Source organism: Oryctolagus cuniculus, chromosome 7 (assembly GCF_051225735.1).
Source record: "Oryctolagus cuniculus isolate XC-2025 breed Fujian yellow rabbit chromosome 7, ASM5122573v1, whole genome shotgun sequence".
In the NCBI taxonomy this organism is placed as follows: domain Eukaryota; kingdom Metazoa; phylum Chordata; class Mammalia; order Lagomorpha; family Leporidae; genus Oryctolagus; species Oryctolagus cuniculus.
Window position 1 is genome coordinate 80,200,301 of NC_142873.1, and position 14,452 is coordinate 80,214,752.

The 14,452-nt window shown below is 39.6% G+C and overlaps 1 protein-coding gene across 30 annotated transcripts in view; it reads left to right on the forward strand.

Moving 5' to 3' along the window:
• ZNF644 (zinc finger protein 644) overlaps positions 1 to 14,452 on the forward strand; it is a 116,116-nt gene that overhangs the window by 25,802 nt on the left and 75,862 nt on the right. The gene's annotated exons all lie outside the window — the stretch shown is intronic.

Here is a 14,452-nt window from a genome sequence, read left to right on the forward strand (position 1 = left end):
TCAGAAGTGGAGCAGCTGGGACTTGAATTGGCACCCGTATGGGAGCTGGCACCACAGAGGAGGCTTAACCTAGTAAGCCGCAGCGCTAGCCCCCACCCCCCACAAAGTTTTATAAAACTATATTTGAGACTTTTTAAAAAAAATTTTATCTCCCACATATAAGGGAGAACATGTGGCATTTGTCTTTGTGTATCAGGCTTATGTTACTCAACATGATGTCTTCCAGTTGCATCCATTTTGCTGCAAATGGTGGAATTTCTTTTTTTTTACAGTTGAATAATATTCCATTGTATGAATATGCCACATATTCTTTATCCATTCATCTGGTGATGGACACTTTGGTTGATTCCACATTTTACCTGTTGTGAACAGTGATGCTATAAAGATGGTGGTGCAGGTATCTCTTTGATACACTGTGTTCAAGTCTTTGTGTATATACCCAGTGGTGGGGTTGCTGGATCATACGGCAAGTCTGTTACCACACTATTTTCCACAGTAGCTGCACTATTTATATTCCTACTGGTAGTGTCTAAGTGTTCCTCTTTGCTCACATCTTTGCCAGCATTTGTTACTCTCTCTCGGATTTTAGCCATTCTGACAGGAATGAGGTGATACTTCATTGTGGTTTTGATTTCCATTTCCCTGATGGTTAGTGATGTTGAGCATTTTCTGCATATATTTACTGGCCGTTTGTATTTCTTTTGAGAACTGTTTATTGAAGTCCTTTGCCCATTTCTCAACTGGATTGATATTTTGTTGTTGCGTTTTTTGAGTTGCTGACATATTTGGGATATTAATCCTTTGTCAGATAGGTGGTTTGCAAATGTGTTTTCCCATTCTAATGGCTATCTCTTCACACTATTGGTCTTTTCCTTTGCTGTGCAAAAGCTTCTGAGTTTGATATAGTCCTTTGTTTAGTTTTGCTTTTGTATCTTGTGCTTTGGGGGGTCTTGTCCAAGAAGACTTCCCTCACACCAGTGTCTTGGAGTGTTTCCCCTACAGTTTCTTCCAGCAACTTCATAGTCTCAGGTCTTAAATTTACATCTTTGATCCATCTTGAGTTGATTTTTGTATATGGTGAGTGATAAGGCTCTAATTTCATTCTCCTGTGTAAATACACATCCAGCTTTGCTAGCACCATTTGTTAAAGAGATTATTCTTACTCCACTGTTTGGTATGAGCACTTTTGTCAAAAATCAGTTGGCTGTATGTATGTGGATTAATTTCTTGGCCCTCTATTCTGTACCTCTGATCTATCAATTTTTATGCCAATGCCATGTTGTTTTAATTACATTAGCTTTGTAGTATGCTTGGAAGTTGGATATTGTGATGCCTCCAGCTTGACTTTTCTTGTTCAGGATTGCCTTGAATATTCTGCATCTTTTGTGATTCAATGTGAATTTTAAGATTGCTTTTTCTAATTCTGTAAACAATGTCATTGGTATTTTATAGGGATTGCTTTGAATCCGTAGACTGCTTTAGGTAGGTAGACATTTTAATGATATTGATTCTTCCAGTCTGTGAGCAAGGAATCTATTTGCATTGTTTTGTGTCCTTGATGATTTCTTTCATCAGTGTTTGATAATTTTAATTTTAGAGATCTTTCACTTCTTTGGTTAAATTTATTCCTAAATATTTTTTTCTTGGCTGTTGTGAATGGGGTTTCTTTATTGATTTTATGTGAGTTCATTAGCATACAAAAAAAGCTTCTGTTTTTGATATGTTTATTTTGTAACCTGCAAATGTTACTGAATTGGTTTACCAGTTGTTTGTTTTTTTAAAGATTTTTATTTATTTGAGAAGTAGAGTTATAGATAGTGAGAGGGAGAGACAGAGAGAAAGGTCTTCCTTCTGTTGGTTCACTCCCCAAATTGCCGCAAAGGCCGGAACTGTGCCGATCCGAAGCCAGGAGCCAGGTGCTTCTTCTGGGTCTCCCATGTGGGTGCTGGGGCTCAAGGACTTGGGCCATCTTCTACTGTTTGCCAGGCCACAGCAGAGAGCTGGATTGGAAGAGGAGCAGCTAGGACTAGAACCAGCACCCATATGGGAAGCCAGCCCTGCCGGCAGAGGAGTAACCTACTGAGCCACAGCATTGGCCCCGTGGTTTACCAATTCTAACAGTAGTTTGCTGGAGTGTTGAGGTTTTTCCATTCACAACAATATTTCATGGATAATTTGACTTCCTCTTTTCCAATTTTGATACCCTTTCTTTTCCCCTCCCTAATTGCTGTTGCTAAAACTTCCAGTACAATATCGAGTAAGAAAGGTGAAAGTGGAATCCTTGTCTTGTTCCAGATCTGAGGAAATGCTTTCAGCTTTTCCCCATTCAGTATGCTATTGGCTGTTGGTTTGTGGAATAGCCTTTATAATTTTGAGAAATGTTTCTTTTATGCCTAATTTATGGAGGGTTCTTTTTTTATCATGAAGAGATATTGAATATTATCAAATGCTATCTCTGCATCTATTGATGACTATATGGTTTTTGTTCTTCATTCTGTTGTGATTTATGATGTTTGTTGATTTGTGAATATTGAACCGTCCTTGAATTTCTGTGATAAATCTCACTTGATTGTGATGTATTATATTTTTGATATGGTTTTGGATTTGATTTGCTATTTTGTCGAGACTCTTTGCATCTGTGTTCAGTAAGGATATAGGTCTGTAATTTTTTTTTTTTTTTTTGATGTTGTGTCTTTGTTTAGATTTGGTATAAAAGTAAAGCTGGCCTCATAAAAAGAGTTTGGCAGAGTTCCATCCTGTTCAATATTTTGGAATAGTTTGAAGAGTACTAGAGTTACTTCCTTTTTAAATGTTTTATAGAATTCAGTAGTAAAGCCTTCAAGTAAAGCCTTCCTGGATTTGTCTTTCATGGAAGACTTTTGATAACTGCTTGAATCCCATTGCTTGTTATGGTCTGTTTAGGTTGTCTATCTTGATTTAATCTTTTTAAAGGATTTATTTTATTTATTTGACAGTTGCAGAGAGAGGTAGACACACACACACACATACTCACACTCATACACACTAACACACACACACACACAGAGAAGGAAGAGGAGGAGGAGAAAAAGAGAGGTCTTCCATCCGTTGGTTCACTCCCCAAATGGCCGCAATGGCCGGAGTTGAGCCTCCTCTGGGTCTCCCACGCAGGTTTGGGGGACCAAGGACTTGGGCCATCTTCCATGGCTTTCTGAGGTCATAGCAGAGAGTTGGATAGGAAGTGGAGTAGCCAGGACTAGAACCAGTGCCCTTATGGGATGCTGGCACTGCAGGCTGGTGCTTTAACCTGCTATGCCACAGCACCAGCTCCTTGATTTAATCTTGGTAGGTTATATGAATCTGGGAATTTATCCATTTCTTTGAAATTCCACTTTATTAGCATATAGTTCTTAATAGTAGTTTCTTATGATGCTTTGTATTTTAGTAGTATTGATGATAAAGTCTCCCTTTTCATCTCTAATTTTATTTGAGTTTTTTCTTTGTTAGTCTGGCTAGAGGTTTATCTCTTGTGTTTATCTTCTCAAAACACCAACTTTTTGTTTTGTTGATCTTCAATTTTTTTTTAAGTTTCAACTTTATTTCTGCTCCAATTCTTATTATTTCATGCTTCCTGCTGATTTGGGGTTTAGTTCTTGTTTTTCTAAGTCTTCAAGATGCATCATTAGATCTTTGAGACATTTCTCTTTTTTTTTCATGTAAGCACTTAATGTTATTAACTTACCTTTTAACACTGCTTTTTTTTTTTAAGCAGAAATTTTTATTTCCAAGCTTTTCAAACATTAAAACACAAAGTATCCTAAAAGTGTCCCACATTAACTCAAAGGCACATCATCAAAGTAGAACATTTGTAACATGAAGAATTATTTTAGGTTATAATATTTTCACATTACATTGTTTTTAACCATTTGCAATGATCTGTATGTAGGTCACATTTTAAATGGCATTTTTTAAAAGTATGGTTACAGCTATAAAGTAAGTGAACTTAAGACAAAGATCAAATCTGCTTCACACACAGAATGGGGCAACCTAATACACAACATAACATTAATCTTTCCAAACAAATTTGCTATGAAACATCTCCCTCATTCAGTGTTAAAAGTGAAACAGTTTTCTCATTTAGAAAAATCAAGACATCATTTGCTTAGTAAAACCTACTCTGCCCCTTAATTTTATATTTTCTTAGTGATTGTAAATTCATGAGAAAAAAATTTTATGGTATAAAAAACTTACAAATATTCACTTGTTTAATAAACAAAAATGTTTTTCTTCCTGAAATGTAAATAGCACATACAACATATTCTAGGCTTAGAAACACCAGACATTTTCACAGAGGATGTGTGACTTGGTATATTTGGTGGTAAAGGTTTTGTTTATCTTAATATACAGCACTTCACCCCACCACTCAGGCCATTATTATTGAAAACTCTACTCGTTCACTGGATTCTGTTATTTAAGTAGAAACTCATTCCTTTCTGTAGGTCTTTGGAAGTCTGAAATGTCTAAAAGTCGTTTGGCTGCAGAAAATGTCTTCTAGAAACTTGGAGGCAGTCATTCGTCATTGTGCTTGAAGGCATTCCTCAGTGAACTTCTTCCCTACGGTCCTCAGAGTAAAGCACACCAGAAGGGGTTGCTTCCGGCTGGCTCGCCCTCCCGCTGGGTTTCCTTGCTACAGGTTCTGCATGCAGTACTGCTGAAGCTCACCTGGCGTCTGGGAGACCTCGATCCTCTCCACGTTGGCCTGGAGCTTCAGCTGCTCCACCACGCTGCATGGCACTCATGCTGGCCCTGGAAGACAGGGCGGCTGTGCTGCCTCCGTTGGCGGCTGATATGTTTTGTTTTCATTTTCACTTATTTCAAGAAATTTTTTAATTTCCTTTTTAAATTTCTTCAGTGACCCATTGATCATTCAGTAACATGTTGTTGAATTTCCAAGATTTTACGAGTGTTCAGTTGTTGTTGATTTTTATGATTGCTATGGCTTCTTGCTGAATTGGACTTTTTATCAAAAAATATATCCTTCTTTATCTTTTTCTACAGTTTTGAATTTAAAGTCTATTTTATCTGATATCAGGATAGCTATGGCTGCTTGCTTTTGGTTTCAAGTTACCTGATCTTTTTCTGACCCTTCACTTTTAGTCTGTGTGTATCTTTGTGAAGTGAGTTTCTTATAGGCAGCATATAGTGGAGTTGGGGTTTTTTTCACCTCCTCCCATTCAACCAACCTGTCTTTTCAATTCATTTACATTCAAGGGTAGTATAGACAGATAACAATTAACACCTGTCATGTGGTTGATTGGATAATGATTCTACCTGCTCTTGTGAATTTCTTGAAAGGCTAGTTTGGTGATGGTGAATTCTCTTGTTTTTGGTTATCTGGAAAATACTTATTTTCTCCTTTACTTTTAAAGGATAGCTGTAATGGATATAATATTCTTGGTTGAAAGTTTTTTTCTTTTAAAATCTTGACTATATCCTCCCATTTTGTTGTGGCCTGTAGGGTTCCCACTGAGAAGTCTGATGGTAATCTAATTGTTTCTCCTTTATAGAATGTGTTGCTTTTCTCTTACTGTCTTTAGGATTCTTGTCTTAAAAAGTTTTTGACAATTTGACAACGATATGCCTTGGAGAACACTTTTTTGGTTGAATGTGCTTGGGGTTCTTTGATCTTGTATCTGATTGTCCCTGTTTCTTTCAAGACCTGCGAAATTTTCAGCTATTTCATTTAGCAGATTCTCAATGCCTTTTTCCTTTCATTCTCCTTCAGGAATACCTATAATACGAAAATTTGGACATTTAGTGGAATCTCATATTTTGCATAGACTTTCTTCATTCTTTTAAATTATTTTCTCTTTATTTTTGTCTGATTGGGTTATTTCAAAATTCTTGAGCTCGAGGTCAAAATTCTTTCCTCCACTTGGATATTCTGCTGTTAAAGTTCTCAGTTATATTCTTTACTTCACGAATTGGAGATTTCATCTCAAATTTCTCTTTGGTTCTTTTTCTTTTTAAGATTTTTTATTTCTTTATTTGAAAGTCAGAGTTATACAGAGAGAGGAGAGGCAGAGAGAGAGGTCTTCCATCCGCTGGTTCAGTCCCCCAGCTGGCCACAATGGCCGGAGCTGCGCTGATTCGAAGGCAGGAGTGTCTTCCTGGCCTCCCACATGGGTGCAGGGGCCCAAGGACCCAGGCCATCCTCCACTGCTCTCCCAGGCCACAGCAGAGAGCTGGATCAGAAGTGGAGCAGCCAAGACCTGAACTGGCGCACAAATTGGGTGCCGGCACCTCCGGCGGCAGCCTCACTCTTTCTGCCATGGTGCCGGCCGCTATTTGGTTCTTCTTAATGAGTTCTGTTTCCTTAGTAATATTTTCATTCATGTCACTCACTGATTCCCCCATTTCCTTAATCTATCTGTATTCTTTTCATCCTCTTCAGTTTCCTTACAATCATTAATTTGAATTCTGTATCTCTCAGTTCATGGATTTCCTTCAGCTCAGGATCTAATTCTGGAGAATTATTGTGTTCTTTTGGAGGCATTATGCTACCTTGCTTCTTCCTGTCTCCTGTGTCCCTACGTTTACGTCTGCCCACCTGGTGTACTCATCTCTTCTTTATGGAGTAGATTTTATTGGAAAAGAGGTTATGGTTTAGCTGGAATGCAGGGTATCACTTGGCTTGTTGTTTTGGCTTTGATTCTGGGTGAGCCCAGGAGTATACTCTGAGTGATTTCTTTAGTCTTAATCAGTATCAGCTGTGTCTGTAAAGGACGCAGTGGTTTAGTCTGCTACAGTTCCTTAGGATAGAAGTGTGGCTTTGAGATGAATAAAGGTTTCCTTGGCTGTGTGTCTTTGGTCCACAGAATTTGGTGTCAGTCTCCCTGACGAATGTAATAGCTAGGGCCTTGTTCTTGGTGCTGAAGGAGACAAGTGTGGCTTCCCCTTGTCCTTGTGTCAAGCCTGAGTGATGCCAGGGCTTGTGATGCCAACTGCTGTAGCTCTAGACTGTGTGATATATAGATAGACCCTTACTCAGGTCCTGCTGGAGAACCCAACTGTTTGCTGTGGTGTATAATACCATAGGTGATGTGAACTGAACCCTGTTCCAGTCCTACAGAATAACTACGAAGTATACAGGAGATACCACTCTGGGGGGTGTAAATCCAGAGAGGAGAAATGCAGGTACATTCTTCCCTGTGTCCACTGGGTAGATTCCAGTGGCATCCCAGGAAAGTTAGAACAACTTGTTAGACTCTTGATGTTACAAGGTATAGTGGAATTGTTACCCAGATCTCTCAGGGTGGGAGTGATTTTCTTAATGAGCTGCTTCTGGTGTTAGGCCCCAGAAGCTAAGGTGAATCCTTCTGGCTCATTGGAGTGTATGAGTGTAGCTCTGGGGCTAATGTCCAAAAACTCCCACAGTTGCAGGATGTGGGGGATCTGTACTTTGCTTCACATGTTGCCCTGATTCTATGATGCTGGTAGGAGCAGAACAGGGGCATGCTGCATGACTTCTCACTGCGGAGTGTAGTGCTCTGAAGGTGGGGGAAGGAGGGAAAGCGATGCAGCTTTCCTGCTCCATGCCAGGCAGTTGCTTAGACTCCAGTCAGCTTTCTGCACTGAAGTAAAAGTTAGTGGATGACTGTGGCATTCCCTCTTAGCTCAACCTGTGAGCGGCAGGGTGTGTGACAGTTTCTGCCTACCTTGATGTGATGAGTTGGTGGCTTGCAGTTGGCTGTGCCATGCAGTTGGCTGTGCCACGCAGCCGGCTGCACTGGTGTCTCTTCTTTCCTTGTCTTTTTTTTTTTTTTCTTCACTTCTTTGCTAAAAATTTCCATCAGACCCCTGGAATCAGACCCCTGGAAATTTGGTCCTTACTTTTGTTCTTTTCATATCCATAGTCCATGCATAGTTTCTTCATGATTTGTTTTCTATAAACTTTTTATAGACCTTTTCTTTTTTTTATGTGTATTTGCACTTCTAGATTTAATTCTGAAGCCATTCTGAATTGTCAGTGTTTCATTTCTAAAATACATTCATGTCTTCTCAATATGTTTAAAATGTTTTTGGAAATTAATAGACATTTACAGAAAATTTGAGCAGGGTAGTGTAGTGTGTTCCCATATTCTCTCATTTTCTTTTAACAGCTTATGTTAGATATTTGCATTTGTTGCAGTTAATAAACCAACTTTTTTTGTGTTAACTAATTGAAGAGTATAATTTATTCAGATCTTCTTAGTTTTTACCTAATGTTCTTCTGTTCATGATACCACATCACATTTACTTGTCATTTCTTTTTAGACTCCTAAAAACTTTGTCATTTATGGCCTTATTTGTTTTGAGGAGTGTTGATCCAGATGTATTGTAGAATTTTCCTCTTTTGGAATTTGATCATGACTTGAATGTGTAAATTTTTGGGAGGATATGTTTGACATTTTAGTATTCAACTCTTTAAAATCATGCTGTGGTAAAACCAGCTATACCAGTTGCTTCGTATATTTTCTTGTATTCCCTCCCAGCACTTATGAAAATAATTTTCTAATTATTTTATTCTTTGTAAGGTATGGAATTAAAGGTATTTTTTAAAAAGATTTTATTTATTTATTTGAGAGGTAGAGTTACAGACAGTGAGAGGGAGAGACAGAGAGAAAGGTCTTCCCTCCGTTGGTTCCCCCCCAAATGGCCACTATGGCCAGCGCTGCGCCGATCTGAAGCCAGGAGCCAGGTGCTTCTTCTTGGTCTCCCATGTGGGTGCAGGGCCCAAGCACCTGGGCTGCCCTCCACTGCCCTCCCAGGCCTCAGCAGAGAGTTGGACTGGAAGAGGAGCAGCGGGGACTAGAACCTGGTGCCCATATGGAATGCTGGTGCCGTGGGCAGAGGATTAACCAAGTGAGCCATGGCGCCGGCCCCTAAAGGTATTTTTAATTAAATTTAAGAATCTCTTTTACAAATATGTCTAACTTCTGTCATTAGAAAGATGAAAGATAAAAAGTATTGGCAAGAGTGTGCAGAAAAGAGAACCCTTGTGCATTGTTTGTGGGAATGTAAATTAAGGTATCCATTGTAGGTAACCAGAATGGAGGCTCCCCAGAAAATAAAAAAGTAGAATTACTATATCACCCATCAGTCCCACATCTGGGAACCTGTCCAAAGGAATTGAAATGAGTACGCTGACAAGATCACTGCTGTGTTCATTTCAGCATTATTTATAACAGCTAAGATAATGGAAACAACTGAGATGTCTATCATTGATGAATTGATAAGCACTGGAATACTATTAAGCATTTTTTTTTAAAAAAAATTGTAATTTATTTGAGAGGTAGAGTTACAGACGGAGGGAGAGAGAGAGAGAGATCTTCCTTCTGTTGGTTCACTCCCCAAATGGCTGCAGTGGCCACAGATGAGCCGATCAGAAGCCAGGAGCTTCTTCCAGGTCTTCCACTTGGGTGCAGAGGCCTGAGCACTTGGGCCATCTTCCACTGTTTTCCCAGGCTCCAGGCAGAGCTGGATCAGAGGAGGAACAGCCAGGACACGAACCGGCACCCATTTGGGATGCCAGCACCTACAGGCAGAGGCTTTGCCTGCTACACCACAGTGCCAGCTTAGCATTTTTTTTTAAGGGAATTCTATCATTTGCAACAGCATGGATATATCTGGAGGACATATGCTAAGTGAGATAAGCCAAGCAGGTAAAGACAGATGCTTAACAGAAGTTGAGAGTGGATTGATGTTTACCTGGATTTGGATGGGGAAAGAGTTGTTGATCAAGGTGTTAAAGATGTTGTTTAGGTAGGAGGAATGAACTTTAGTGAGCTATTGTATAGAATGGTGGCTATAATAATTACTAATGCATTGTATATTTCAAATTTACTTAAAGTAGATTTCAAATGTTTTCATTACAAGCGGTAAGTGTAAGGTAATTTGTGTTTCAGTCATAGCACAAAGTAAACACATATCAAAATATTACATGGTATCCCATAAAGATATGATACATACAGTTATTGTTTGTCAAACTAAAAATAAAATCTTAAATAAAAGTTTCAGAAATGTGTCTTCTGACATTGGTACTGGTTTGAGGCCAGTGTTTTGGCACATTGAGTTAAGATGCTGCTTTTGTTGCCAGCATCCCAACTAGAGTGCTGGTTTGAGTACTGGCTACTCTGCTTCCAGTGCAGCTTCCTGATAATGTGTCTGGGAAGGTAGGAGATGATGGCCCATGTATTTGGGACCCTGCCACTCATGTGGGATATCTGGATGGAGTTCCTGGCTCATGATTCCTGTCTGGTCTAGACCTCACTCTTGCAACCATTTGGGGCGTGAGCTAACAGATGAATCCAACCCTCTACCTGCATCCCCTCACCCCTGTTACTCCACCATTCAATTAAATCAATTTTTAAAAAATTTGCTGGTTTGGTTTTTGTGGCAGCAAATACAAATTAGGAGTTTTCTGAAGGTTTTTGTGATATAACTGAACAGAGTAAGAAAAAAAGGAAAATAGCTAAAATTGATACGTGTGTATAGTGTTTGCTTTCATTTTTTAATTGTGTTAAAATGTACATTACAACATTTATCATTTTAACTGCTGGTAAGCATACAATTCCATGGCATTAAGTACGTTTATGTTTTTAGGCAACCATGTTTATTATATATCCTTGTATATGTAGTAGTCTAAGAGCTGCCACAACAAAATACACACATACTGGTGGCTTAAAGAATAGAAATTTGTTTTCTCACAGTTCTGAAGACTGGAGGGTTAATATCAAGATGTTAGTAGATTTGGTTTCTCCTGGGGTCTGTGTCCTTACAGATGGTCTTTCCTCTATGTTTATGCTTAATGTGTCTCTTTTTATTAGAACACCAGTCAAACTGGATTAGGAGCCCATCCTTATGGCCTCATCTAACTTTATTACCTCCTGAATGGCCCTGTCTCCAAGTATAGACATATTGAGGGTTAGGGTTTCAGTATGATTTTTTTGGAGTTGGGATGAGGTGCAAATCAGTCTTTCACATCCTTTATGTAGCAGTGCTTCTAATTTATTTCCTTGAGAACCTGTCATCTACAGTACATTAGGCTCCTGCAGTTGCTGTAACGGATTTCCACAAACTGGGCGGCTTAAAACAACAAATTTATTCTCTATTCTGGAGGCCTGAAGTCTGAAATCAGTATTTCTGGCCCAAAATAAAGGTGTTGACAGGGCTGTTCTGTCCCTGGAGGCTCTGGAGGAGAATCCATTCCTTGCTACTTCCTGACACTGGTAGCTGCTGGCATTCTTGGTTGTGGATACATGCCTCCATTCTTTTTTGACAGAGTGGATAGTGAGAGAGACAGAGAGAAAGGTCCTCCATTCTTGAATGCCAGCATTTAAAAATCTTTCTGCTTGGGCCGGCGCCGCGGCTCACTAGGCTAATCCTCCGCCTAGCTGCGCCGGCACACCGGGTTCTAGTCCCGGTCGGGGCGCCGGATTCTGTCCCGGTTGCCCCTCTTCCAGGCCAGCCCTCTGCTGTGGCCAGGGAGTGCAGTGGAGGATGGCCCAGGTGCTTGGGCCCTGCACCCCATGGGAGACCAGGAAAAGCACCTGGCTCCTGGCTCCTGCCATCGGATCAGCGCGGTGCGCCGGCCGCAGCGCGCCGGCCGCGGCGGCCATTGGAGGGTGAACCAACGGCAAAGGAAGACCTTTCTCTCTGTCTCTCTCTCTCACTGTCCACTCTGCCTGTCAAAAAAAAAACAACAACAACAAAAAAAAAACTTTCTGCTCTATCTTCTCATTACCTTCTCTGTATGTAGTCGCATATTCCCCACACCGTTAACAAGTATACGTGAGATTGCATTTAGGGTTCATCTAGATAATCTGTGATCCTTAATATCTTCAAAGACCTTTTCTCCTCACCTCCCCCACCCCAACCCCAGACAGGATAACAGTCATAGGTTCTAGAGATTACAGTGTAAATATCTTTTGTGGGGCCATTTTTTAGCCCGTTATTCTCAATAATTTATGGTAGACTTTGGCTCTCACTTTGAATTATACATTAGTTTGTAAGAGGTCCTAATGTCCAGTTACTGGTGGGTGGGAGTTGAGGGCATTGAGGGTAGAGAGAGTATTTTCCTCTTTTCTAGGCACTTTAGACCCTTTTGGGTTTATAGATCTCTGTGTTTGGTCCCCAAAACAACATCAGCATGCAAATTCTTAGGCTCCCACCTGCACCCACTAAATTAGAAACTCTGGAGGAAGGACATAGCAGTTTGTGCTTAATAAGCCTTCCAGGTGATTCTGCTGCACATTAAAGTTTCAGAACTACTTGTCCAAATTATTGACATGAGTAGTACTAACACTGTATTTGCTTTCCAATCCTTTTCTCTTTAAGCTGAATACTTAAATTAGCCTAATGTTTCAGACACACAAACATTGTTTTCTGTAGGGATAGAAACATTTAGTACCAAAATGTTGATACTGCTTAATCAGTGAAATTAATTAAAACATGCAATAAAAGATTATATGAGGCTTTTAATCAGTTTGTTTTAAGCTTTTTTATTTATTTGAAAGGCAGAGAGAAACAGAGAAATGATTTCCCCTCTGCTGGTTTACCATCCAAGTGCCCACACTAGCCAGGGCTGACTAGGGACAGGCTGAAGCTAGGAATCAGGAACTCAGTTTGGGTTTGCCACATGGATGATAGGGACACAACTACTTGAGCCATTCCCAGCTCCCTCCCAAGGTGTGCATTAGCAGGATGCTGGAATCATGAATGCAGCAAGGACTCAAAGCAGGCACTCCTATGTGGGATGCAGTCCAAGTGGCTTATTTTTTTTTTTTTTTTTAAGAATTATTTTATTTATTTGAAAGAGTTAGAGAGGTAGAGCCAGAGAGAGCGAGTGAAATCTTCCATTTTGCTGGTCACTCCCCATTTGCCCGCAAAGACTGGAGCTTTGCCGATCCAAAGTCAGGATGCAGGAGCATCTTCTGGGTCTCCCATGGGGGCGCAGGGGCCTAAGGACTTGGGCCATCTTCTACTGCATCCCCAGGCCATAGCAGAGAGCTGAATTGGAAGTGGAGCAGCCAGGACTCGAACCTGTGCCCATGTGGGATGCTGGTGTTGCAGGTTGGGGCTTTAACCCCCTGTGCTGCAGCACCGGCCCCCCAAGTTGCTTCTTAACTGCTAGACCAAATGGCTGCCTGCCCCTTCTCACTTTCACTTAGATGAAGTTATTCCATGAAGTAATAGTAGCATATGCAGAGTGATCATATTTTTTCCCTCTAGTCCTTGAAAATGTGAGTTAAACTCATTAGCCTGAGTTTTAACTTGTATTTTATATTCTAAGTACATTTTGGGATGCAGTAGAAAAAATTATCAAACATATTATATTTTAGCTATGTGCCAGGTAATGAAATTGATGAAATAAATGAAGCCCTGTTCTCACTGTGTTCACACTATGGTGTAGTTCAGGAAATACACAAGTAAACAGGGTTGATATAGAACTTTGATCACTTGCTTTTGAGATCTAACTGTACATGCTGAAGAAATTTGAGTGATCTGCCAGGGTTGCTGAGCTAAATATTAAAAGTAAAAAGGTGGTGGCAAAGTTAGAAACAGGAAGTAGTTCCAGTAGATAGTTAGAATTCATCATGTGAAAAGGCATGACTGCTCAGAGATCATAGGACCATTTTGAGAATTGAAGAGATGTAGTATGATAGAAACATACTGTGCTTGAAGGTAGCTAAAGCTGGGATTATTGATTATTACTATTGAATTTGAAGCCCAGAGACGACATGTTCAGGATAGACAATATAAAAGGATTATTCATATTTCTAGGAAAGACAAGTTTGAGATGATACTGAGTTTGGGAAATTTGAGGTGATAGTGAGTTTGGGAGTAAAACACTACTTAAAACAATCTAGGCTTAGAATGGAAGTAAGCAGGTGGTGCCATGTTTGGAGAGAATTCAGAACAACAAGGAAGGAAAAGACGTGTGTTTAGGGTGGGACTGAGTTTTCAGAATTTGTGAAATGTAAAATTAGTAGGCAAATTTATGGCAAGTGTACTTTCAATATGTTGGGTCAGAAGTCATTTTATGCTAGATTTAGAATTAAATTGAGGAAGCAGTAGAGTATCAATAACATGTTATTGCCTGGAATAATAGTGTTTGACCTTTTTTTAAGTACCTAATCAGTGTTACCTATTATTATAATTACTTTTAGTATTTACTTCCATGTTATTATTGTATGTTGTTTTATGGTCTTAAGTTTACTGGTATGTACATAATAATTAAACTAACCTGGAAAGAAGTGTGTTTTATTATAATTGGCTCTCCATATCCTTGGATTTTCATCTATAGATTCAAAACATTTTGGACAAAAATTGTGTCTAAACTGAACATGTACAGATTTTTCTTACTGTCATTATTTCCTAACAAAACTGTAATGCTTATTTACAAAGCATTAATATTGTATTAAATATTGTA